The following is a 26,819-nucleotide window of genomic DNA, read 5'->3' on the forward strand; positions in this document are numbered from 1 at the left end:
CCGCACGACATAATTTGACATTTTATATCTACGTATTTACATATGTTTTTATCGCCGCCGAATGCATTTTATATCCGTCTGGCCTTCCATACATGGAGCCGATAATCAAAGAGAATCCGTAATGGAAATTTTTCATTAGGGAATTTTATAGGCTCCAAGGAAATCGTGGGGCTTATTTGATGGAACAGTTAGGTCAGGCTGAGTGATGAGAGGGAAGGTGAGTGGAGGCGGCGCTTCCTCCGTAAAGAAAAAAAAACTCTGCGTGATACCTCATAGTTATAATCCTTCCTTGGTTTCTAATTCATCTTTGCTCATTCTGCTCATACCCTATCTTTTTGATTAATATCTTCTCTTTTCCACCACCGAGCCACCTTTGAATACAGAAAATAATTGGGAGAATATAACGTGCAGTTTGAGTAAAATCAGTCCTACTTTTCCTGATAACGTCACAGATTTTATGAAAAATTCCATTTCAGTATTTTCAAGCTATAAATGTTCTTCTAAATGATATCATAATGATATGATGGCCACAAGCTATTCCAGTATTCGTAATATCGCTCAAACCAATTCAAAATAGGATAATGCTTATTAACCCTTTCTAACCCAGAGCTACTTTCGGGAGAAGTCGAATTTTAAGATTTTTCATTATGAAAACTTGAAACTTTTGCAATCAATCATAATTATCGTGGCAGCTGAATATTTAGTCATTACAATTAACACCACAAATTAATGCGTAGCTTAGATATTTCCTAAACAGAACAGATAACGTATACATTTTCGATGTTGCTTAGAAGCAACATTGGGTTGTAATGGGTTAAAGAGAGTTTTTCTTCTTTTCTTAACCTCTTTACTCGCTGGGAAATGAATTTATTGGAGTGCGTCCAGCGTGGAATTAATTTAAGTGCACTTTTTGCCAATTAGTAATTTTTGTTTCTTCTCCTGGGCTTAAAGTGAAAATGGATGTAATTTTGATACACGAATGAAATATAGTGTTATAAAAGTGTTTTGCAATAATTAAGAGCAGAGTCAAGAAATAATTCAGTGATAAATTTACAAAAAAGAAATCATAATGTTGTCGCAAACCTATTCTGCAATATTTGTTAATGGTTACTTAGATAGTACAATGTATGCTTACCAATTATTTTTGGTTAATTAATTTATTATAAATTTTGATAAAACTTTCAAGTTGTGAATCACACAATGTGATAGAAAATTATAAACTTGATGGTCAATCTTAAGCATCCTAAGAGCCTTCAATTTCGACTTAAGATCTACGTATTTATTATTGCAATGCCTAGATTTCTGTCACCCGAGATACAAAATTAACGCAAAATAATGGGAATATAAACCATCAGAATTTACTGAGGCTCTTCTACTTCGTGGTATGGTGCAAATAAGGAGCGCTAAAGAAGCTATATTGCCACTATATTGGTATTACTGTAACAACGTTTGCAGAAATCTAGGCGTTTCATAATGACTTTCTAACGATGACTCAAAAATTGAATACGCCAAGGCGCTTGAGCAAAAACAAGTTTCTCATAAAATTTAATTTTCTATCACACTGCGAATGACGCGATTCGGTGGTGATACTTAGATACCTTTCCTTGTGAGCTAGAAAAGCTTGCTTAGGCAGGACATATTCGTAGCTTCAACAGGTCATAATCGAAACTTCACGTCACCTCCGAAAGTTGAACCCGGCTGTCCAGGGAAGAAAGCAAACAGTATTCCTCCATGTTTTGAGTACATCAGGTGATCTTCGGCACTTGCCTCCTCAACTTCATCACCATCCTCGCGGGTCGCTGCAACACGCCCTGGAATATCCTCTGGAGGTCCCCGACACTCTCCACCCTGAGGCCTTCGTCGACACCCGCGAGAAATCGCGCCTTCGGGGATGCATTGTGCAGCTCCGAGGCAGGACGGGAGGGACTGCAAAGGGGAGGCTCCCTGACCGGGGAGAGAGCCCGCGTGTCCGCGGGTGTTGCTGTCTCATTATTCGCGGCCTTTCAACCTCTCTCCGTCTCGCGCTTGCGGCGGAAAAAAATGCATTCCCCTAAAGGCTTTTGTCCGCGCCGCGTTTTCCAAGGATTCGTGGAATTTAAGACGTCGACCGACGCCGCTCCAGCCACTGTGGCTTGCTCTTAAGGACTCTCGACGCGTACCTTTTCCTCCCTCTCCCCTTTCTAGCTTCTCCTGTCTCCTTATTCCTCTCGCTTTTCCCCGATGGCACCTCGGCTTAAAAGGCGAAGGAGGTGCGACTTTAAAATGTTAAAGAGGGTCTTCCAACGAGCTGTCTCAGAGTGTAGTGAGCGGCTATCTTTCAGTTACCTACCGATCAGCGGAGCCGTGAATTGCGTTGTCCATTTTTTTTAACCACTGGACGTGATTCTAATGTATGCTCTCGACCCCCTTGCCGACTGTTTAGAGCCCACTAAATGCCTTCGAGCGTCCTGGGTTTAAACAAATGGCCTAGAATAATATGCTATTACAATTGATTGGTGTGATTTTATTCCTAACCATATGGCAAATGACTGGTAAACACGGTACGGTGTTTATCGTGGGGAAATACCTGAATTATCCCATCACAAATGAAGTTTGTAATTAATATTTCAACTCAACGATGATCGAAATAGTACGTGGGTAGCTACTCAAGAAAATTATATATACGCATATTTTTGCTCGCGCGCTTGATAAATATATTTGTATTATCAAAATGTTTTGTTGAATGCTAAATAGGTGCAAAGAAATGGCTTAAGACCAAATCTTTCTTCTTATGAAAGTAGATGAATTATTTTTCTACACGTTTTATCCCTTGATATATTTTTAGTAGAAAAATTTATTTTAGAAGGAAAAAGGGTATTTAGCTCATAGTTTATGTGACTTTAATTTTTTTTGACATAGTGTGCTGCAAACATCATCAGCTGAAAAAACCTATTGCATTTTGTTTATACCATTAATTTGTTTCATCTTCGAGAGCTCTCATCAGAATCTGAAAATCAAAATTGTTGTCACGTTTCAGGTGTCCAGTGGTAGTTGCTGCACTTTTTTCATATATGAACCAATTAAACCGATTATCATTTCTATATGCACATCGTGTTCGTTCCGGTGACATATAATCCCAGAATATGGTCAGCGAGAAAATACGTACGTGATATCGCATCCTCATATTTCGCCGAGATCCTTAATTAATTGTTTTTAACTTTAAAGCATCTTTTTCTTGTTAATTACCCGTAGACTGACCTTGTCCTCTGTTGGAAATTTCCGGAATGCAATACCCAGCTACGTCCACGTTGAATCCGAACGGTAGCACGTAAAAAGAGTGGGTAAAGGAACTAAAAGCTTCATCATCAATCAGTAAGTGGTGAGATGGCATCAAATAAACTCCTAAATTTAGAACAAGAAGGACACGGCACTTTTGGTCTGGGAAATTATCAATATATACCCGTACATTATTAGTTGATGCTACTCGCGTGGTTGAGGGGTCTTTTGCGATCGGCGGGGACACTCGTGAGTGTATACCGGTTATTTTCCACGGCGACGGTAACGAAGGGAACCAAAAACTCCTGATAAAACATAGCGATGACGACGGGAAATACCTGGCAAGACTAATTCACGGCGTAATTAGTGTGTAAAAAAGAAGTATGGGGGCGTCTGTCCTCATAAAATCTTCGAGGACGAGCGTCGAGACGTTGCCTCGGCACTCGAGTTGTGACGTGGGCCGAATTGAGACGATAATTGGGGTAAATTGTTGTTCGGGGGAGTGGGAAGGTGTTTGGTGGCGGAAGAAACCTGGATAGGGTAGGGGAGGAATATCTCATATTTGGAAGCGACAGGAGAGGGACTCGGGTGAGTCAGAGATACGCTTTTCGCCACGTAACGTCGTAAGTGCGATGAGTATGAAGTACGAACTCTTTTTATAACATATAACTTGCTATTTTACCACTAGTAATCAGCTATTAGCGGACAGGATATCTATGAAATGATTTTCACCTTGTTACGTCAAAGTAAAACCTCCTGGATTATAAAAGAAATTGTTCCAGTGTGTTTTGATTTAACACCTCTTGTATTATACACCGCATCATCACATTCACAACCACCGCTGTTTTGGGTACAAAATTGTTAATCACTCTTCATGAAAGTATCGGGACCTTGCTGTCGATGATGTTTTTTTTTTTGCTTTTCAAATGGGTTTAACGGATACATATATTACCACGAAATAATTTTATCAGAATAAGTTTACTGATAATTAGTTTATTACTGGACTATAGTTTATTTTTGCTAAGCTCATTGTGTATATTTCACTGTTAAAAAGCGATAAAATTTTAAACAGAAAATGGCGATCTCCTATCTTATCCTTCTCAGGTTTTTTTTTGTTTTCTTTGGCACTCGCCTCAGGTAAAGACTCGCTGAATAAATTTGAATGCTTCGTATCATTGCTTCGTAGGCGAGGAAGAAGCAATTTGGCGTGTGGAGGAAAGGCACAGAAAAATGCCAATTTGAGAGAAAATTATGGCTATAAAAAGGTGTGAAAAGTATTGAACGGCGCTAACAGATGTAATGACCCCTTTTTGGAAATAAACATGTATTATTTGGAACAAGCGAGCATCTCATGTTAAGTGGGATGAAATAGATACTGACATGTCCGAATCAAAGCTTTATGAGTCATGAAGTAATATACTGTTGCCTTTTAGCGGAATTTATATTATTCTGTCTGCAATTGAATTGCTTAAACATTTTGATCCCAGTGAAAGAGCCTAATTTTGTGGTTTTTGATTTTGAATTTAAGCGAATTAGCCTTGATTATCTTAGGAGAACTAGCAGTGTTAACGATGAAAACGCGACGTAAGTAACTGTTAAAATAATTCCTAAGCTTTTAAAGTCACGCAGACTACATGTAGTATGAATAATTTACAACTTTTCCTGCTTTTTTACACTTTTGTATCAAAATTTAGTTGCTTACTCTGATAATTCTTGTTTTTGTGTTAACTGTCAGCTACAAAACAATTATTTCTTGGTAGCTGCTGCAAGGCTGTACATAGTATATCATTCTTAAGTTTCGAGTTTAGTGTTTCTAAAACATATAGCTGTATATTTTTGGCAGTGAGATTTACAGCAGGAGGTGTCTAGCATCATTTTTGAAAGGTGTTCATAAAATTTTATATGATGGCCTAAATTGACAGGAGTCAATGCCGGAAAAATGGTCAACAGATTTTACTTATGAAAATATGACGTCCATATATATATAATAAGGAATAGAAATTTATTGCGCTTATTGCTTCGTGCTTAGCGGTTATTGCACGGAATATTGTGGTAAATGACGCCATACAATTTATTTATTCCATTGCACGTCAACATTTTACCACGATAGCCTGCGAATGCATCAGAAAAAAAAACTTGAAGTACTATAACTTTTAGTCTTTGATTTTCAATCAAAACTCACTGAAATTTAATTCCAGAAATGTAGCTTGTAAGCAACCTTGTCTACTTTTTAGAATCTCTTGAATAATGGGAATCCCTACACCTTAGGTAGAACAGATCTCAGATGCAAGCTCATATTATATCGAACGTGTAACCAATGAATAAGGGATACAGGAAAATAAAAACGTCTCACCATAAAAATGATTCCATTTCGCAACTAAGGCATGTGTAGATAATAATCACTCATCACTTAATGAAAACCATGACCTCAGCGCATTTTGCAGTGGATTTGCGAAAAAAATATTTCTTATCTTTTACAATCCTATTATTTCTATTTGAGATATTAAGTAGGTATGGTATCAGCGTAAGAAAACGTCCCTTGTAATTATTGCTCTTAGTCTTTGATTATTTCAGTTTAATTTGTAGCTCTTCATAGCCTTTCGGGTGCCAAAAAGTCAAAGGGGTCCTTTTTCATCAACTTTTTACGAGAAAAAGCCATTTTGCCTATTAATCTTAGAGAATCTTTCCGAATAAGTTTAACGAAGGTATTTCATCGGGATTCCACTCCTCATCACTAATGTAGCGGAAAGAAACGTTTATGTTTTTTTATCTTTTACCTTCGAGCTTAAAACGTAAGTGAAAATCTAATCATGCTTAAAATTTTTCGGTTATCATCATCAATTAATGACATATATTTAGTTCAGTGATTTTGGTTGGCCCAATCGATGAACACTGTAACCCTACAACATGCGTTTGAGAGGGAGGAATTAGTTGCTGACCGAACGGTTAAATAAGCGGCATGACTGGGATAAAAAAAATTTTTGCCCAGCCAATTGCTTTATGGAATCGTATGAACGGAGGAAATTGGCGTCATTGTCTTTCAGGGATGTCATTAATTGGAAGTTGTAAAATGAAAATTACTGAGCTCACATTTCCTCAGCACTTTCAAATGCAGTTTTGGCGGGCAATAACAATTTTTCTCTCCCAATTTTTGTAATGTTAGAAGTGGCGTAATGGCTCTAATTGCTAAGTAATTTAATATTTTTCACCATCACTCGGGGTAATGCTGGAGTGTAACCTCAAGGACATTTTGAAAAAGAAAAATAAGATTTCGAATATCGTATGAATTGAGCTTGATGACATTTTATTGATACGCTGACCTTTTCAGGGGAATTAAGACATGATCAGGAAGAGATCTTCCGCTAACCATCTTATCCACACGTACATCCTAATTTCAACCAACAATTACGTATCGACCCGCGGCAATTATTGTATTAATTACAGGTTACAATAATCGTGTGATAAAAAGTAAATTCAAGATCATACTCGCCGATTCCATTAAATTATAATAGGTTTTGCTTTCGGGGATACACCCAAAAAGTAGTAAGCTGAATATTTAAGTAATTATTGTGGCTCAAGGACTTCAATTATGAGTCAGAAGAAATACCGGAATGAAAACCATGTACTACGATGGGAATAAATACACTATTTTAGAATGGGTAGTCTTGTCCTAAGTTTTTTCAGATACTATTCCGGTGACATTATCACATTCATTTCGCACTTGCCATTATCCTTATTATAATAACTGGTTCACTTTAAATTATCCTCATAGATTCAATTGACAAAAGATGGTATAATTGTTTGAGAGAAAAATTAAATCCAGCTGACAAAATGAAAGTCTTATTTCTATACTTACTGGATTATTAAATTTCTAATTGGTAGGTAGGTACGTCTAATTCATCCAAATTAAATTTCCTAGCACTTTAGTAAATATTTGCAGCGTATGAAGGTATTTAATTATTAAGAGAGTAATTGCTTGTGGACAAGGTCACGTAACAATTGTTTTATTTCTGGATATTGTGATCTATGCTTGCATGAAAAAATATTTTTTCGGGTCTCACTACAGAAAATCTTGTTGTTTCGTAACCCTGATATTCGTTTTTTTTAGGAAATCAGTCATTAATTGGAATTATTTATTTCCCCTATACACGCGATGATATTATAAATAGTTAATTTAATTGCAATATAGCATAGTTTTTACGATGGACAACGTATGATTCCTGAGGCTTTTTCTCTGTGTGGCATGATGGCTGAAAATAAGAATCATAATAAGTATAACAATAAATTTTAAAGAGGAATTTCAAAGGTATCAAAAATCGAATGGATGTCGAAGAATGAATTAGCAAGAAAATTTTACGAACAACGACCAAACGTTTCTGAAAGGCCGTAATTATCTCCTTCTGATGGCGTTATCTGAAGTGAAGAAGGCGTAGCTTATCCTTTCCTCCATCCTCTTCATCGTATTTCCTGATCCTTTGCGCAAATTCTCTGTCGCGGTCCCCGTCAATAGAGTTTCTCCCTACCATGTCGCCGTGGCTGCCCGCGGGAATTGTAAAGAGGAGGAGAAAGCGCCGATTCTCAGCAAGACGACGACAGCGAGGGAAACAAGGAAGGCGGCGGCAGTTCCCTTGGCCGTTCGGGCGGGCGCCACACAAGAGGAAAGGGCTATTTTTTTTCTTCAAACACCAAAGCTCGGCGCTGAATGTCCAACCCTTTAGCATAATCGAAGCTCGTGATCTCAGCTGATTGGGATTCGGATACTGCTGAAGCATCTCTTTTTGCGTCGTGTCTCGCCTCCTCTGTTCTTTTTCTCTCCTCGAAAAGTTCTCCGCATTTCGTTGTCCACCCCATTTTATTCCTCAACGCTCCCATTCCTTAGCTCCCTTCCCCGTCCCATTACGCCTTGCCTATTACGCACCGCTCTCTCTCTCTCGTCTTTGCTGCGCCATCCCAGTCGCCCGCCCCATTATGTTTAATGCAATGTTGCCAGGTCGCCGTAAATTTATCTCATTTTTTTTTATCTCGCCCATTGAATTGGACTCTTAATTTAACTGCTAATTCCTGGTTCTCCTCATACTATTTGTCTCCGCATGGTCTAAACTCTTACGTGAATTGGAGGAATCTTTACGAATGTTTCAAATCAAAATCAAAATTCATTAGAATGTGGTGATTTGCATGTCAAAATTAAAAACAAATGGTAATTTCCGACTCGCAGACTTAATTATTTCACCGATTAAAGTTTTCGTCTTGATCGAGGTAAACTTTCTCCCTCATTGTCCCTGCTGTATATACTTCAGTGCTCTTTGCTAGTAATTAATGGAAATATTACATTCTCCTAGGAATAGAAACCTTGGACGATCAAGAGAGAAAATTTTTGTGGAAAGCTAGTATCTGTATTTAATTTACTTCATTGGGATACGGAGTTTATGCTCATCGAATGAAAAGTCATGGTCACTCATTCATATGTAAGGCAAACTTTCTGGGTTATCACTTCTCCCTCCCATATGTACGGTAAATCTCGGGTTCTACAAGTGACAGCTCGCGCCGCGCCGTGGCGAGCCGACTCTATAGCGGGCGAACCTATCCTACCACGGAAGGAGCCGTCGTGTTTATCACGGCGAGACTCCCTTCTCTTTAATTCTGATTGCAAACCAACCCCCTTGCTGTAGACGTGGGGTAGTAAGGTTGGTGACTTGTAGATCCCACCATCCGTGAGATCTGACGACTTCGGTTTTGCCGGTTCTACTTCTACCATAGTAGACAGGGATTACGTGTACTCGGAAAAATTATAAATGAAAACTGATAAAATAGAAAAAAATTACTGCTACCTTGCTTTAGTATCCGTATTAAGACTTATTGTGTACTAGTTAATTAGGTACGATCATGATCCACAGTTGCTCCTTTTTCATTCTTGATTGAGGGATTGCAACTATACTTCCATTGGTATTGAGCTTAAAGAAAAAGTATTTCTCATTTTATTTTACGTGAAAGAAATTGCTCATTTCCAATATATTTTGGAGCATTTGTATTAATTTAATTTTTCGTGTATTGAAACAGGACTATATGCTTAATTTTCTAGAGTATAGATTTATTTATTTCCTGAAATATTCCATTTCATCTCATAGATTATTTCGCTCATATGCTTTGGATCCTCTTCAACTCTTTCCTCCGAACAATTCCCTCCCTTGAACCTCTTCATTCTCCCTTCCATTTCTTCCCCTTTTCACCGCGTCTTGACCCTCTTCTCCGCATTTTTCCACCCACCTATTTCTTGCACAAAGAGACGCGGAACGTGGGAATTCCTTGCTGTACTCCGTGGAGGCCAGGCCCGTCGCAACGCCTCGGCAGCGAAGAACGCATATATTTTTCCACAAAGCGCGCTTTTATTTCGCACGTTCCGGTTCTTCAGCCGATGTTTCTCCGAGATACCGGCGAAGAATGATGGAGAAAAATTTCAGATTGGATTTTATTCCGAGAATCCGAATACGCTTCTCGATTAGGTACCTCAGTTGTCCACTCGTTCCACGGTGACTCTTTGCCACCCTGGTGGCTTCTTTCTTTCATTCCATCAGCGCAGGGGGAGCTGCGACCCATACGTTTCCGTTGCATTTGAAACCGTCAATTCCTCTCTAATACCGTTAACTGAAATGTTCTTAATCTAATTTGAATTAAAATATTCCAAAGCCGTCACCTAGCCAATGGCCAAAATATAGGAATCAATGAGTGGGATTAAGATCGCAACAGTATATTCTATAGACTTGTCTACGGTTGTGATGAGGTTTATCAGAAAGTTTTATCCCTGCATTCATAGTAAATTTAGACTTAAAGTAAAACTACCTATTGAGAGATTTCTTCAATTGTATCTATTCGATCACCATTGCCTTTGCACTCTTATTAACCTCGCAAAAATGTATGCATTTGCTCTTGTTTGGGGACGTTTTGTAAAAACTTATATTAATATATACCACTTAGAAAAACTTTTTGCAAGATTTGATGTATCAAGATTCATGAGATTTGAACGAAATATTCTGAGTTGCCTAATGACATTTACACTATGCTCCTTTCATTAGAAAAATAACTTATGTATGCAAGTGTGAAAGCGCAATTAAACTGCTTGGGTGTGAAGAGTGGCTAATTTTTTTTCCTTCAAAAAAGTAAACTTTAAATCTAATAAGCCTTTCTATGGTTCCAGTCTTGGTGATCTTTCTGAATTAAAACTGAATAGCGAAAGATTCAGCTCTGCTGTTTTCCAAAATTGTACTTAAAGTAATTTTGTCATGCTGATGAGAACTCATGATAAATATTAATGCCTGCAGAGGTGAATAATTTTAGCTGTTACAGATTCCACACCGGGTATTAGATTTCGGGTGCCTTCCACTCGTGGGATGATTATTTCGTTCCGGCCTGGAGGAGGATCATGTCATCCTCGTGTTTTTGCAAAAACGTTATCTCCACTCCTTTTCCTCATCGACGCTGGTAATTTGACCAATAAATCGTAGTTCTGTGAAGTTTGGTTTTGAAAATGAACCATATTCATTTTCGTTGAAATTTTTTTCTTCGACTGATGCCCTCGAAAAAGGCTTTCCATGCTATATTTTGTGGAAATCATATTTAAAATCCTCATTTTAATAACTGTTACTGTGGTGATATAAACTAAGCATGTTTAATACGTTGATTTATGCTAATATAATTAGATTAAGTTGAAAATGAATGATGAAAAAATAACTATAAAAGCTTCGAAAAAATAATTGATACGTTTTTCATTACACCTTAATAATCATAATTATTAAAATTCTCTGTCATCACCGGATAGTATTTGAGTTACTGGTAAGCAAATTCTAAAATTGAAGTCAAATCAGGTGACTTAGAAATGTTTTAGCACTGTATTTGGGTCAAGTTATGAGAAAATATTTAAATTTATGCAAGATAAGAGATTTTAAAAATTCTTTTTATGCAGTACCTTATCAGTAACATATTACCACTTACATATTTCCTACCTCAATTTTCTTTTCAAAGTAAATAACCATGGTTGAAAAATAATTGTAATAAAAGTCATGCACCTAACTTCATTCTGCAACGTCTCGACTACAGATGGTGGCGGTTCTTTTTTTTTGTTTTTATATTGCTCTACTCTGAAGGCGTTGTAGTAAGTGTTAATTTTGCGTAGAGTGTAAGGTGAGGGTTCATGAGTCAGGGAATAACTTTTGTAGGGGAAAAGAGACTGGGAACGGGTAGGTTATCGTTCTTTAGAATTCCCGATGCCGCAGCTACTTGGTGGAGCAAAATAATACCCATAATAAATAAAAAAGCATGGTTCTACAAAGCATTGATTACTGCCGACTAGCTTCGATGACCTTTGCGAAATTTTCAAGACAAATAGTTTGTTTTGACGTTTGTCTTGAAAATGACGCAAATCGAACGACACTATATGGAAACGATAAAAATATCAGGGCAACCGTATTTTGTTGTGTATATTATTAATAATAGAATTTACTGTTTTATTTTTTACTCGATGTATCGTTTTTTATGTTTATTGACGCGAAATAGACTTATATAAATAATGCCCAGAATAAAGTGGGCTCTTTCAGAATTTTTTCCACCTAGCGTTGACTGCAGAATTTCTCATTCTCGGAAGAATTTCAAGATAGCACGGATCGCATGCACTCAGCGGTCTGCGAATCACCCCAAAGCCACTTGACCGCACCTCGACGTGCAACGGGTCTTCAAAGGCGAACCTCGATCACCGCCCGAGAATTTCAACCATCCCCAGCGACCACTACCTACTCTCCTGCTTTTTACCCCAACCCCATTATCGATGCACCCTTATTTCGCACGCTGCTAAGGCTCTCCGGGTCGGACGAACGCCTAGCGAATGCTTTAGGATGGCACCGGAGAACAAGGCGCATAAAAAAGTCCGGTCTTTCGCGGTCGGACCCGCCCGTTTCCCAGGTTGCATCCCAAGTTTCCAGCTGACTGCCGTGGGTGAAGGGGTAGTTTGCTTCTAAGACGGTGCTGGGGTGCAGGCTACTGCTACATGAGGTCGATAATACACAAATTATTTACTAAAGTGCATTAAAAAAAAAGATGTAGTTTTGTAGACCATAAGCAAATATTTTTTAGAATAAATGATATCTTACGAAGATATCATAAAAACAAGCCAACAAATATTTATTACATCCAATTTTGTGATTATATAATTTGTCAATAACTTTTTAAAAATAGGTTCATCGAATATTTTAATGTAATTCCAAGAATACTTACCTTTGTGGAATGATAAACCATTTTGCTCAGGATAATTTGTTCATTAAAGTTCAATTTCAAAATAACCGCTGCATAATGATAGTGACAGCAATGAAATTAATTCCGCTTATACTTAGTACGATTATGGACGTCCTTTAATGAATCGAAAAAATAAGGAATATTAATTATTTATTTATCTTTTACTACAGATTGGATTCCCTCTTATCAAATTGGTAATTTTTGCTGCGTTTTAATTAATTGAGTATCGAAGAAAGACCAGAGATATAAATTGTACGAAGATATAAAACCTTACTATTCATTGTAAGAAGAATGACTCATCAACGAAGACGGGCAAATGAGGAGAAACCGCTGCACTATAGAAATCACTGTCCTTGAAACGAAATACAAAATTCTATTTCAACCAGGCTACCACTACCCTGGAGTTAAGGAAAAGGTATGTTCTACGTATAAATAACATTATATATATAATAATATTATTGCGTTTTGATTTGATATTTTTTGGCAGTGCAGTGGAATTCAACATAAATTATGCAATGGAGATTTTGCCATACTTGAAGTACTGTCCTATGGGAAATGCCGAGGAATCTTAAGTTTATAACTTTTTATGAGCTTGTTGATTTTTAATCGGCATTGAATGCGTAAGATTGATGCAAAAAAATAAAATACCTAATTAGGATAAAAGGGTGATTTAGAAATTAAATATCGCCCTAGAATATTCCGTATCGCACCAATATTGCTCGAAAAATGACATTGCCACCGTCATATTTTTAAGTTAAATCCAGCGAATGGACATGGTTTCCGCGGAGCAGTGCGACTGGACGTCAGTGAATTGCCGTAGGTTAGTCTACGACGGCCTTACGTTGAGGGGTAGCTCACGTGGTACTGGAACACGCTTTGGGGAAATAAGCAGGAGACTGCTTCTTTGCATCGTATGTGCAAGCTAAGATAGCGAAAGAGACTATTTTTGCCACTGCACTACACGTGTTTCAGACTAAGACCTATTAAGACCATAGCATTCACTCACGTTTTTTTTGTCTTCCTTTTAAAGTGGAATTCATTCGTGGATTCAATATCAATGTGTCACCTAGCACTATTTTTTTCGATTTTAACACGATAGCCACGATCGTGTTAAGGTTTTTTTTTAATACCTACTACGAAATTGAAGGGCCATAAAGGTACTAGAATTGTTTTTTTTGGTATCATTACTTCAAGTTTTAGTACTCTTGTTGATTTATTCCCCAACATTCTTCGGCTTGATTTATAGTTTAAGTGCGAAAAATTGCATCCAGGATACTATTCATTATTCATTGCTTAGGCACTTGCTTATCGAGTTATATGCCGCAACGCTTCATGGTTTTGACCCTTAAATTTATATTAATTTCATATACCTGTTAATCTCTTTCGCTGCTGCCATTCAATAGGAAAGGGTGCTACGCGTTATTCACCGTTGGTCTCGTTCCAGCGTACGAAATTGGTAGCGAAACAGATATCGGATATTGAAAATTGTAAATTTTTAGATTGAAAAAAATAAAATTAAAGGATCTGAATTCAAAGTAAGTTCACCAAAACCTTAAAACGTATGAGATATTTGCAGACTTATGCATTTAATTGAGGCTGAGACAACTAAGATGTGTTTTAAGAATGACTGGCAGTTGATGTAGGACTCTTACATAACTTTTAATGCTATCAGAGCACAAGCAAAGGACACATTTTCAAAATAGTCGAATTTCCCTCGGTAATCATACCGGATTCGTTATGGAGTGTGGTATGCGGATATAGTTGTTCGATATTATCACACTTAATTTACCCAGAAAATGAAATATCGGAGAGGAAATCAGTTTTTTAAATAAGAAGAAGAAATTGAATGACCTGGCACATTGTGTCAATGGTTATGATGGAGGCTTATAATATACGAAACCATGATAGCAATATTATGCTATGATGCGGGTAAGATTTTTATTGATAAAACGGGAATAGAAATTCATTCCTATTGTTCTAGTTCTCACATTCCTTTTACCGACCCTTGGCTCAAGTTTCATCATCCTGCATTAAGTCGTGAAAATTGTATCCTGACTCGCGGAGCCCTCTTGTCTCTATTTCTTTCAGTGCGAATTCTTGGTGCCCATTTTCCGTCCACCTTCTTTACGCATAAAAACACATGCGGGTACAAACTGTCTCCTCTTATGGGTGAAAATGCAAGCGTGGAGTGGGGTAAGGACATTCCCTTGTTCTTATTTATATCCCTCGGCCAACCTACCTTCCAGTCTCGCTCCCGTTTGCGAGAGTAAAGAGAGGGTGCTCACAAGCGAGACTGCAAGGGGTGAAGTGCTCGAGGACTTCGTAGCGGGGGATGGGGACGGGATGACCGCCTCGGAAGGAATGAACTAGGGGGCTGTTCAACACTAGACTGATGCAACTTACTTCTATATCATTCAATTGTTGTTGGTAATGTTTGATTTGTAAAATATTTTTTAATAACCCCTACAAGCCTTTCATCTTACATCAAAGGATTCAGAATTTCCAAAAATTAACCTTCAAAGAAGTCATGCATCATCATACTAAAAAGGATATTTACATTTCTTTCCGCACATAAAAAGTCATTGGTAGCAGATGTGAGGAATCAATTAGGTGTTAGAATATTTTTAGCCAAATAAGTGACATAATATTTGTTTTATTGCCAGTGTATAAGGTAATTCGCAGTTACGTTTATCATTGTAAATTCGTGTAAACTGTTTTTGTCAATGTCTCAAGCAAAAAAAATTGTTTTTGACTCCAAACAGATATAGTGATGTACACAGTGCTTCAATGCTTTCTGCATGCATATGTGTACTGTACTTTGATGAGTTTGGAATTATGCCTTTATATTGTCAATAACCATTACAATCATCTGCTGTTTATAGTGAAAACACTGTAATGTAACGTTCGTCTCGATCTCATTTCCGCAGTCAGTAGCATCCTCAGCATCGCAGTCGCGGCGGCAGGTCGAGTCAAGGGGTATGTCTCTCCCCACGGCGGCAATGGGTTTGGGTTGGAATCAGGATGTGGAGCGGTGTGGCTCGCCCATGCAAGGTGAGGACGAAACACGATCGTTACACACTAACACGAGTAGGGAGAAGCGGAGTGGTTTAGTACACCTGCTGCCGCCGACGCTACGGTCTCATCTTGCCGTCACCCTCCCACTCACCCTCCGAGAACCCCCATCCATTGCTAACAACCTGGCGTTTCTATATTTCTTTCCTTTAGCCCCACCAATTGTGTTCCCTCTCCTCACACTTTACTCGCCTTCATTTAATCCACGCAGAAGGCGCGGCTTCTCTCTCTTACACACCATCTCTTTTCTCCCTCCTGTGTAGGAATTTCTAGTATTTATTTACTCACTGTCGGCCGATTAGGTGAGCAGGGTGAGATAGCGAGAAAGTTGCAGAATAGATTGCCTTGATCAATCTACTGTTGTGATCTTGATTACATTTCTTGTCCAACTGTTATTTTTTAAAAGGATCCTTGACCAATTACCATGTTCAAACCAAAAGAACCTGCTTTTTAATGCCATTTTTCAGATTTACCTCAGATTACTGCAGGCAAACGAAGTTATAAATTGGACTGAGTAAATATTTAAGCTTTTCTCGGTGTTGTGCAATACTGTCAGGTTTTCCTTTTCAAATATACATTATTTTATTTTAAAACTTTATTTTGATTCATTTACAAATTAAGAGGGAGTAAAATAGAATAATTTAAAGATATATAATCCTATTTCTATGACTTTTGGTTGTCTTAAAAATATTTATCTGTGCGAAATAAGGCGAAGGTACTGATAATAATATAAACGGGCTGTTTATCAAAGAATTTTATTGGCATTTTTTTGCTGGTTGAGTGAATATTTCTCGCTTATTTGTAAACATTTACCGATACGAACGAACAAATACCCATTTTGACCGGTGTATGTGATGAGTATGGAATTTATCCACTCAATTATTCTGCAAATCCGTGCCTTATCATTCCGCTCTTTAAAATCACAGTCACAAAATTATCTGAACAGTTTTTGCTGACCTCCTAAACTTTCTACTTGACCAGTAATTTAAAAAATAATTCGATATTAATGATATGCTAAATCTAATTTTCAATGTCGGTGGAAAAATGAGCATATTTAATTGAAATTTTCCATGCATATTGTAACACTAAACTCTTGATTACGTTTTCCCGTAGTCCGTTTTTTAAAATCTAATAAGTGTGATGTGATTATTATTTATTTTAATATTTTTATACTACATCATAATATGCCCAAGGTCTCGGTTTGATTTCGTATTGAGTTGAAATGAATTAGTCACACATTTGGTGTAATACTTAATTGATGTCATTGACTAGTCAACATTCGTGTGATCCATTTTGCTTTCGTTGTCTTCGCATTGTGTGCATTTGCACCGGACTTCTTCCAATTCTCCGTTCCCAAGATTCATTCCCTCTAAAGCCATACACGTCTTGAATTTAATTTAACTACTTACTTTGTATTTTTTTAATTACAAGACCGAGACCTTGCTTTTCAGAATAATTCATGTGTATGCGTTGAATTATTATCAGTAAGCTGATTTTTTAGATTTCTTTTTGAAAATACCGGGAATTATGAATTTTTACCGGAGCGAAATGCTTCAAATTTCGGCGAAATGAGATGTTATTGCTCAGTTTTACCAGCGGTTGGTGAATTTACAAAAGAATTTTACGATTGAGATAGAGGGATTTCTTTAATTTTCTCATTTAGGTGCGCGACGGAATCCGCAGTGAAAATCTTATCAGATTTCATTTCGGCTTGCAACGTGCCGGCAATCCTCGCCAAAAATTCTTGATAATTAAGAATTTCACTTCCGAAAGTTATGCGGGTTTTTTGTTCAGTGAGAGAAATTTGGGTCATTAAAAACAGGAATGACACGAAATTTCACAATTTCAAATACGATATATTTTGTTGCCGTATTTTCCAAACATTTTGGTGTGTCGAATTGATATATGACAGCAAAATCACGACATCAATTAAGGATCCTAATAAATTGTGTCATAAAATTGTGAAAATGCCAAACGTCATTTTTGAAGGTCTTTTTTGCCGTAAGAGCACTTGCATATAGAAACAAAATATGTGATGGCGTATGGTAACTCTCTTTCCAAAAAGAAATAATGATATTCTATTCCGAGTCGCCTCAATTATGCGCAGCAAAAGTAATAATGTATAGAATGCTGTCCAAATAAACCTTTTCATCAACCTACTTTTATTAAATACGGAATAACTCGCGATATAAAATTTGTCATGAAATTACTACATTACTCAAAGGGAAAACAAATATTCTAGCAGATATAATGAAAAAAGTTACAATGTTCATTAAATGACCTCGGGATTCGAAAAAGATTCTTAATGTATCCACCCCAATTTTGAAAATGCAATTCATCAAATTGAATTGATAGATCTCTGCTTATATCCTTTTCTATTCCTTGGTTTATTTTTTTGTGTATTTGTATTGCTATGACATCAATAACAAGTATTGTATTAATTGATAGTTGTGTTCCATAGATGTTAGTGGAATAATAAATTGAAATGTTTGCACTGAAACATTTCGAGACTTATTTATCATATTGACTGTCTACTTTAACTGATACTCATAACTTCCAACACATCGTACCACACATCATACAAGAATTTATAAACGTCCTCACCAATATTGATACTGGTGGGAAGCATGAAAGTTGATAATTGTGTCACCCTTACAAAGATACCAAGAGACTCAAAGCAGTGCTATTGTAAAATGAATAGTAGCTTCATAATATTAAGGGGTTACCTTTAATATGCTTTCGAATTATTTTTGGAAAATTCGGGTGGGCGAGACAACCAATGGATAAATTTGACGATTTTGATATTTTCCATTTTTGAGGACGTCCTCGTCATTAAAATTCTGGGCTCACGTTTGTTTCATGGAGCAAAGTAAAATGGATCCCGTATGCGTAGCCCCTTTCTCATTTACCGGGACTTTCCCAGTCTCCAGTGGCAATCAAGCAGATTCTTTACGGTAAATTCGCCCTACTGGATCCAGATAACATCGCAGTGTATCCTTGCGTGCCGCGCTGCCGTGCGTCATTTTTTATTCTCAGCATTCCGAACTCCCTCTTCTTCGCGTCCAGTTATTGTAAATCCTTTGCCCAAGAATGTTTTCACCTCAATGCTGCTATCATTTATAAAGCCTCCCTTTCAGCCCGTCTACCGCTTTTTACAGTTCATCCTCGTTATTCAAACAGTGTTCACTAAAATAGTTCACCGGGAAATCAGATTTAGAATCCGATGGATAAAATGGAAAGCCGATTCTAGTCAGGGTATCGACTCCAAACAGGGGCTAATTTTCAGAGGTGTTAGCAAAGGTACGAAAATCTACTCGGGAATTATTCTTCGGGAAATCTACTCAACCCCACCCTTTAGTGTACGCTAAACAGTGCATCGCAGTAGATATGTTACCGCAGTCTCGTTTTACAGCTATGAATGAGGATTTTTACTTACAATATTGATATAAGAATTATTTTATTTCTTGAATTCAGGTTTGAATGCTATGTTTTACATGCTTAGATACGTTTTTATGTTCACTATTATGCAAATATCCATCAACAGTTTATGTTACTCTCGATAATGCCAGCTTAATATTCATACTTCCACTTATTTATAACACCTGTGATCTTTCATGATTGTCATTATGCAGAGTGGAAAATAATTGTCTCTCGAAATTTTTTTCCTGTAAACTGATGCCAATAGGAATCGAAATTACTTATCGTGTTTTCATCGGAAACTTTTTCATCGTATTATTCTTAAATTATGGAAACGTTTAGCCAAGCGATCCGATTGGCCGCGAGTGTTCCTTATTGCAGGATGCTCTGGGAAAGTCATGGCTTCGAATGTTTAGCCTACCGGAGATCCAGTTTCCCTTGATGCTGACTATATTTGATGGAATCTGTGATTGAAAATCATTATTCTTATAAATACTTAACAATGTACGTGGTTCCTATCTCTTAAGAGAATCCTATATCAATGCATTTAAAAATGTTTCGTAACTATACCGCTTGCATGTACATGAAATTAAACACAAAGATGGGACATTGTCGATACTATCATTATAACTCCAACAGCCTTAGTGGATACGCCAACGCAAGACTCCAAGAATAAAGAAAATCTTCTCAGGTAATATTTTTTTGATCTCAAAGAGGTTTGCTCTCAGTTCAATGGCTGATTTGTAGAGATACTGACCCCTTTAAAAGCCATTTGAAGATATCTAAGTCATTTTCTTTTTAAAAATTTTCAGCGCTCTGGGGCAGGCATCAAAGGAGTTCTTTCCGCTGTGGTTTTGTAACTATCATTATTAGAGTATGAGCATCGTTTTTTGAATGAAAAGGCTCTATTTCTTAACGAGCTATTGGATGCGGTGCAAAAAAATAGGCATATATGAGCGATTGCCGTAAAATTTAGCTCAAGGAAATGGTTTTTTGTCCCATCGGGTGTCACCGCAAATTGATGGTCATTTCTCATGATTATTTAAAAACGGGTAAATTAATGATGAGCATTTCTCCATTAATTCCCTTTCATTTCTTTTCAGTTGTATATGAGAGAACGCATACTTCGGATTGCTATCTACAAAAACATAAGAAGCTAATAATTGATGTTCCAAATCCACTGCTCTGGCGATTGAGAGGTCTGCCTTTGATTTTCGCTGGCGGACACGACAACTTTGGCCATTTGCGGTTGTGATTACTTGCTTTTTCGTCGTGAGTCATAAATCCTTTGATTAAAAAGTGCCCTGGGCGGGATGTAAACCCTTAAAAACCTTAATTTGGCTCGACCACACAACTGGTTGCACCTAACGGTTTGCAAAAAAGACTACGAGACCTAAGGGAATAGGAAGTTTTTATATCTGTAACTAAATTATTGCTGATAATGAGTAATGGTCCTCATTATATGAAGTCAATTACCTTGTCAAATTAGTCTGGAACGTTCTTTGAAACCCTCTGGATTATTTAATATCCACTCGTTTTATTTTACTCAGAGTAATGATTAATTCTGCAATAAAAACATTTTTTGTATCCAACTTTTGCTGCGGCCTAAAAAGAAATACTCCCTCGTTCTACACGAAACTTTGGATTTAGGAGAGTCTAAGTGTGTAATTTTTACTGCGTATGGAAAAAGTGCAAACTGGATTTACATATAAAATTATGTGATGCTCTAATGCTATCCAAGTTCACGCTGTCCTCAGTATCAAAATTGTGCTCAGTTCATTTACCTGGTTTATTTAACTTCAATTCAGTTTTGACACATAATAACTTGAAAACTGAATTGCAAGGCATATATCAAGTACATTTTATTCTATTCGTGAAGAAGCACGGGTTTACTACGTTCTCAACGATGCCTTTTGGGTGTATTGTTAACCAAAGAATTTTAAGTTGATAATTAAAAGTACAGGTAGTTACGCAGAAATGGTAGATTTATCTTTTAATATGTTTTTGTTTCCACATATTTGAATGAATCTATTGCTTTGCTGAACCAGTTTTCTCGCAAAATATTTATTCCAGTTACTCAAGTTAATCTTTCTTCTGCAAGTACTCAATCCAGTGGAGAGCAAATATCTGTACGAGTTGTATATCTTTTATGAATGGATTAGGTGTGTTTGACGACGTTATGAATATGAGGAGTAAATATCGCCATATAAACATTACCCTTAATATGATAAGAAGAATGAGTATTTCTCATCACTATTGAAAGGGTTATGGTGCACCAACAGTGGGTCTTTTCTTCATTTTGCCTGGAACTAGAAGGGCGACATACGTTAGCTTACAAATCATCGTGATTCTTTTTCCTCTTCATATAAGTTTATCGCATAAGAATTATTTGTTTAGTGCGGGAAATTAACTCTAATCTATTATCGAAAAATTCATTACATGGCTGATTCAGGTTCATCTTAACTAGCCGCTTATAATTTCATCACTTTTGCCAGACATGTGTGGTTATCTTTCGATACCTAGCTAGAATTTCCATATTTAAATTAATGCCAAATCAAACAATCAAGGAGCTACATTTAAAGTGAGAAATACATTGATTCCCATCTTAATGTGAAGTCTATTAAAGCACCTATTTGATACATTATTTTATTTTCGTGGTGAAGGTCTCATAAAGAATATGTAGTCTTATCTGCAAATATTTTGCCTTTTAGGGTAGAGCACGAAATACAATACTGAAAATTGGTTTCATGGAATGTTGAAAGTGATGGTAGGATATGGATCGCCTATTTCTCATTCCTCCTAAGTTTGAGCACGTCCTCCCACATTGGACCACCCGCATTTGGCCCACCATCAGGGAATTGATCGATTTTTGCGGCAGATACTGTTGTGAGAAAAGATCAGACGATCGACTTTCTCCAATCACACTCATAAATCAGAAGGGATGGTTTTCTCCGAAGCATTTAGGTGGAAATCTCGGCTATCTATTTGTATCAAGATATCACTTTAGTCATTCCAGACACAGCCATCCTCAGATCCAGTGCTAAGATTGCTAGCTTTAATCTGCTCGGAAGTTCCCATCTTTTCTCTTTCTCCTCCTTAAGTGTTAATAAGTTCATCTTTGCTATGGGGGAGTTATTTCCCTCTTGCTAACATGAAAAACGTAAAAAAACTAGATCATTCTCGGGATATAAATCGGCAGGCCAAGATAACGCAAGGGAATGCGGTTTAATGAAAGGAGAAGGCATAGTTAGACGACGTAATGAATCGCTGATTTATTACGATAGATAAAAGCAATCATTATTCTGAGGCTATCCTTCAGGGCATGTATACTTCTGTGACGTCGGAAGAATTTTCGCCCCAAAATGAGTCGTAAAATTCCCGAGTCACTCATTCTCACCTCTGGCGGTTAAAATGTGACTCGAAGCTGAACGAAATGAATCCTTTTTAACCTTTCCGTGACTGTGCTTAGAAAAGTTATGCGAACGAATGTGTGGGGTATCTCAGGCACTCCATTTATAATTCATAAGTTATATGTTGCACTTTAGTCTTTCCAGTAATTCAACATCATTGCTCTCCTTTCTAATCATATCATATCTTGTTTAGTATTACTTATAAGTACATTGTAGTCTACATTTAGGTTTTTACATTGATTTTGTGCATAATTTTATGCATAAGTTATAGTATAATAAAATGTATTGCGTTCAAGTTTTATCCCTGCACTCATATGACAACAAAGGTTTTTATTTATTCCCGCCAACAGCTGTGCGGGGTAACTTACTCCCCCCCCCCCCCCCCAATAAAAATTGAAGTTTTCAATAATTTAAATCGAAAAAAATCGTTTGTCGCCTAAATAACGACAAAGTGGTTGAGCTCAAAAAGGACAAAATAAAAAGTTATGCAACATTAACATAATATGGGGTAACTGAGTAACCCCGCACAGTCATGGAAGGGTTAAAAACCGCGGTTGCATTCGGCTCCATACCTGATTTTAATAAAAATAAAGAAACGTGATTAGTCGAATGATAAATGTTAGTATCGTGCAATCCTAGTGATTTACAAGAACCGATGCAGTGATCGCTTAACTTTCAACGAATAGTATGGTTTCGGGTGTAATCATGATTTCTTTCTTTTTTTTTAGTTATTTTTTGCAAAAAAATCATTTTATGTGGTTAAATACTGAGAATAGTACCGATTAAAAAAAAGGCATCAAATTATTACGAAAATAGAAGGGTTCCCTACTATGTTAAATGTATAACTTTCCAAACAAATGAAATTCCAAAAAAACCTAAGTATATTGCATGCAATTGCTATTGTATTTCCAATAACCAATGTGCTGCAATATATTTTCTTCTCAAAGGTACCTATATTGAATCCAGTAATCCACCCTACTTATAAATGTAACACGAGTGCGTGACTTCTGTGTCCTCATTCCCACGGAAAAGGCTCTCGTAAAATAATCAATCACAATGTTTTGTCCATCGCCCAAGGAATACAAGATGAAAGAATTTTTTGTTGGCATTGCTCACTTTCTAAAATGAACTGCTTCTCAATGAATCTGCGGAATTATCAGGACGTCGTTTAAGGACGTGTGAGTTGGATAAAGCTCACAGTGCTGGAAATTATAGTGGACTGCATGTTACGGCTAAAATAATTTGTACCTACATTTTTCTGGAGTATAAAAGTATTAAATATTACATATATTGCATGGAAGAAATTTTCAATTATAAAGAGGTCTCAAAAAGTATGTTTATGCCCATAACTTATATTTATTCAAGCATGGGTATTTCTTCAATTAACTGCTCGTTTACTTGATGAAAAATCCTTACTTGTTCTTAATATCGTCAAGGTACATTCATACGATCTAAAATATTAAATTTTCACCGAATATTTTTGCATAATTAAATTTTTTAATAAAAAGATCAAATAGATCTTTGCTGAGTAGAGTTTAAGCTTGGCGGTTGCAGTAGTTGCCGAGAATATTTAATGTTTAGAGGTTTTGCAAATGGACAAGATTGGGGAGTTCATTTGTTCGGACGCGAGGAACACCTTAGCATATTCGCGTCCATTTGAGAAAAGGTGCCATCAAGTGAAAGGAAGAAATTTGACTCGAGCCGAACACGAAAAATTTACCGACGGAAAATGGCACCATATATCATTCGCTACCGTTGTCTTCAATTGATCTAGGGTAGCCGTACTCAGTCACTCTTTCGTAACCGCTACATGACGAAATGACGTAACTCGGTGTGTGGTATCCTCACAATGATCTGGCGCGAAAACTGTTGACCAAGGCGCTTCCTTGCCATTAATAACGGCTTCAGGGCACGGTGGCATTCAATCTTGAGGCCGCAGAGAAATTTTTATCGCCATGAAAACCTTAACGTGAGTCGGCGAAACGATCAATAAGCATGGGATTGTACTACTGCCTTCCCTCTCGTCGGCGGTATTATACTGGAGAATGCAGAAACTAAATAAAATGAAGTGGCTGAATAAGAAAGTTGGATCCACAATCAACTTCTGTACGTAGAGGGAGATGCCGTGGGAAAGTCTCAAATGAGATGGTCATTCCCAAGACTTTCATTTGTTCTGCGTCCCGGGTACTTTAATAGCAATATATTCTGAATGTTCTTACTTCAGCATAGTTTATGATCAAAATTACGTTTAAAATTAATTGACAACTGAATTAGTTCATTTGAATTCTTAATTTTAATATCAGTTTAGTTTTATTTACGTTCAGTGTTTTTGAGAACATGATTTAAAGAGAAGTTTAAATATTTTTTCCAGTTATTCAATGTGGTAATTGTACAGACATTTGGCGTGACATGATTAAAAATGATATAATATTTATTATCTTCATTTTATCATCCAAATCCAATCCTATAGGTAAAATTTCGGAAATATCTGCCACGTATCTCATGTCTTAAGCTCTTTTGCATGCCCAAAATTTATTTTCACCCGTTAGGGGTAGCATCCTAAATTTGCATAAGTTTACTGGCTTAAATTTAAATAATTCAATAAAGATTTACATACTCATCTATGAAACTATCGAGGCTTTAAAAAAATATTTATCCTCTTTTATCCACTTTACGCTATATTTGTCCATTTCCGGAGCTTTAAATAGGTAAAACTAGTGTCACAAATGTGCAAAATCCTTCAAAATGTTTCCTTTTTTCTTTGCCGATCTTTCTTATGGCAATATTATTTTAAATATTCACGGCACCATATCCTGTGCTTAAAAAAGAATTTGTTTTTAACCATTTTTAGGTTAACTCAACCTTTTGAAATCACTCGTGAATGCCAATAAATCTTTCTGGCATGTATGCAGGAACCGAAAATCGTGGTATCCACTCGTCAGAGCACCATGCACACGCGTTCATAAAGCGCCATCGACCTGATCAATGGGTAGGTATCCATTGTTGTGAAAGAGGAGAGGATTGGAGAGAGAAGAGGTGATCTTTGAAAAACCTTGAGCCGGCGAAACAAGCGCTTCCTCATACCTCCTTCATCATTCCTCGGCGGGCCGCGAACCACTCACTCATTAACCGCCACGAAATCTTTAAAAGCACGATCAAAGCCGGAGATGACCTTGCATGACCCACCTCAAAAAGATAAGCATTCTCAATTTCATGCCCATCATGGAAAGGGAGGGGGGGGAAACGGATAAGGTGCCCTTTGAGTGCACGGATCTTCCTTCCAACGCCCCCCGATAATTTAGTTCTCGCTGTATTTTTAAGTAATTTGGGACGATGAATGCGTGGGCCGTGTGGGTGGTTTAAAATCCCCACGCACAGTGAGGCCTTTTCTGCCTCAAGCAAACATCTCCCCCGGACACACTAAACTCCCTTGGCTCCTGGCACTATTTTGAGTGTGCATCCAAAATATGTCCATATTCAGACTCAGCCTTTCTCACGGGTTCACTACCCACGTACGCAGCCATTTGATGGGCCTACTTTCTCATATCCCCTGTTTCATTTAGAAGCGAAGCCTTCTATGGTAATCTTCAGACCGTTTACAGTATAATCAATGTATTAAGATGAGAAATTACATCATGAAGGCATGGCCATTTGCCAATTGTGTTATTTATTATTATATTTAGTTATTTCCTGTGTTTCCTTACTGGCTGGAAAGAATAAAAAGAACTACTTATCATCCAAGTCCCGATTTAATCCGCAGATAATACGTGCTCTCTATATATTATCAATTTCATGACCTACGTTGGTGTTGCATGGAACACTAAGTTGGCGTCGTGCAGTACTGAATTTAACTGATAGACGCCGCCTTCCTGTAATAAAAAAACAAATATGACTGCCCTCCGGATGCAAACAAGAGTAGGATAACAGGTGAGGGTTCGTTAGTCTTATTTATTTATATATTCCTTGTGGATGTTTTGCAGAATTCGTTAGTCCTACTTAGAATTGAGGATTGAAGAAGCTTCAGGGAACATACTTGTAGTTAATAAAGAAAAGAGAAAAGACGCATGCTGAGATACTGAAGTCCTCGTGAGAATCACTAAACGAACGTATGATTTGGAAGAGTGAAAGCCCTGCTCACAGTAAAAAAAAATTTGACGCTGTGATTCGCGGAAAAAATGAGTACAAGACCAAAGGAAGTGCTGAAAAGAGTGAAAACGCAATCGATCGAGCCCCTAAAGGAAATAGAAGGAAAATATCATCCGGTTTATTAACATTGCATCTGGCTTACCGAATATAATTGCAGTGAACGAAACAAAATGTGATGTTGGCTTGATCAAGTCCAAGATAACTGAAGAAATCAAGGTTGTGAATCGATTGCTACTGATA

The sequence above is a fragment of the Ischnura elegans genome, chromosome 2, assembly GCF_921293095.1.
Source record: "Ischnura elegans chromosome 2, ioIscEleg1.1, whole genome shotgun sequence".
NCBI lineage: Eukaryota > Metazoa > Arthropoda > Insecta > Odonata > Coenagrionidae > Ischnura > Ischnura elegans.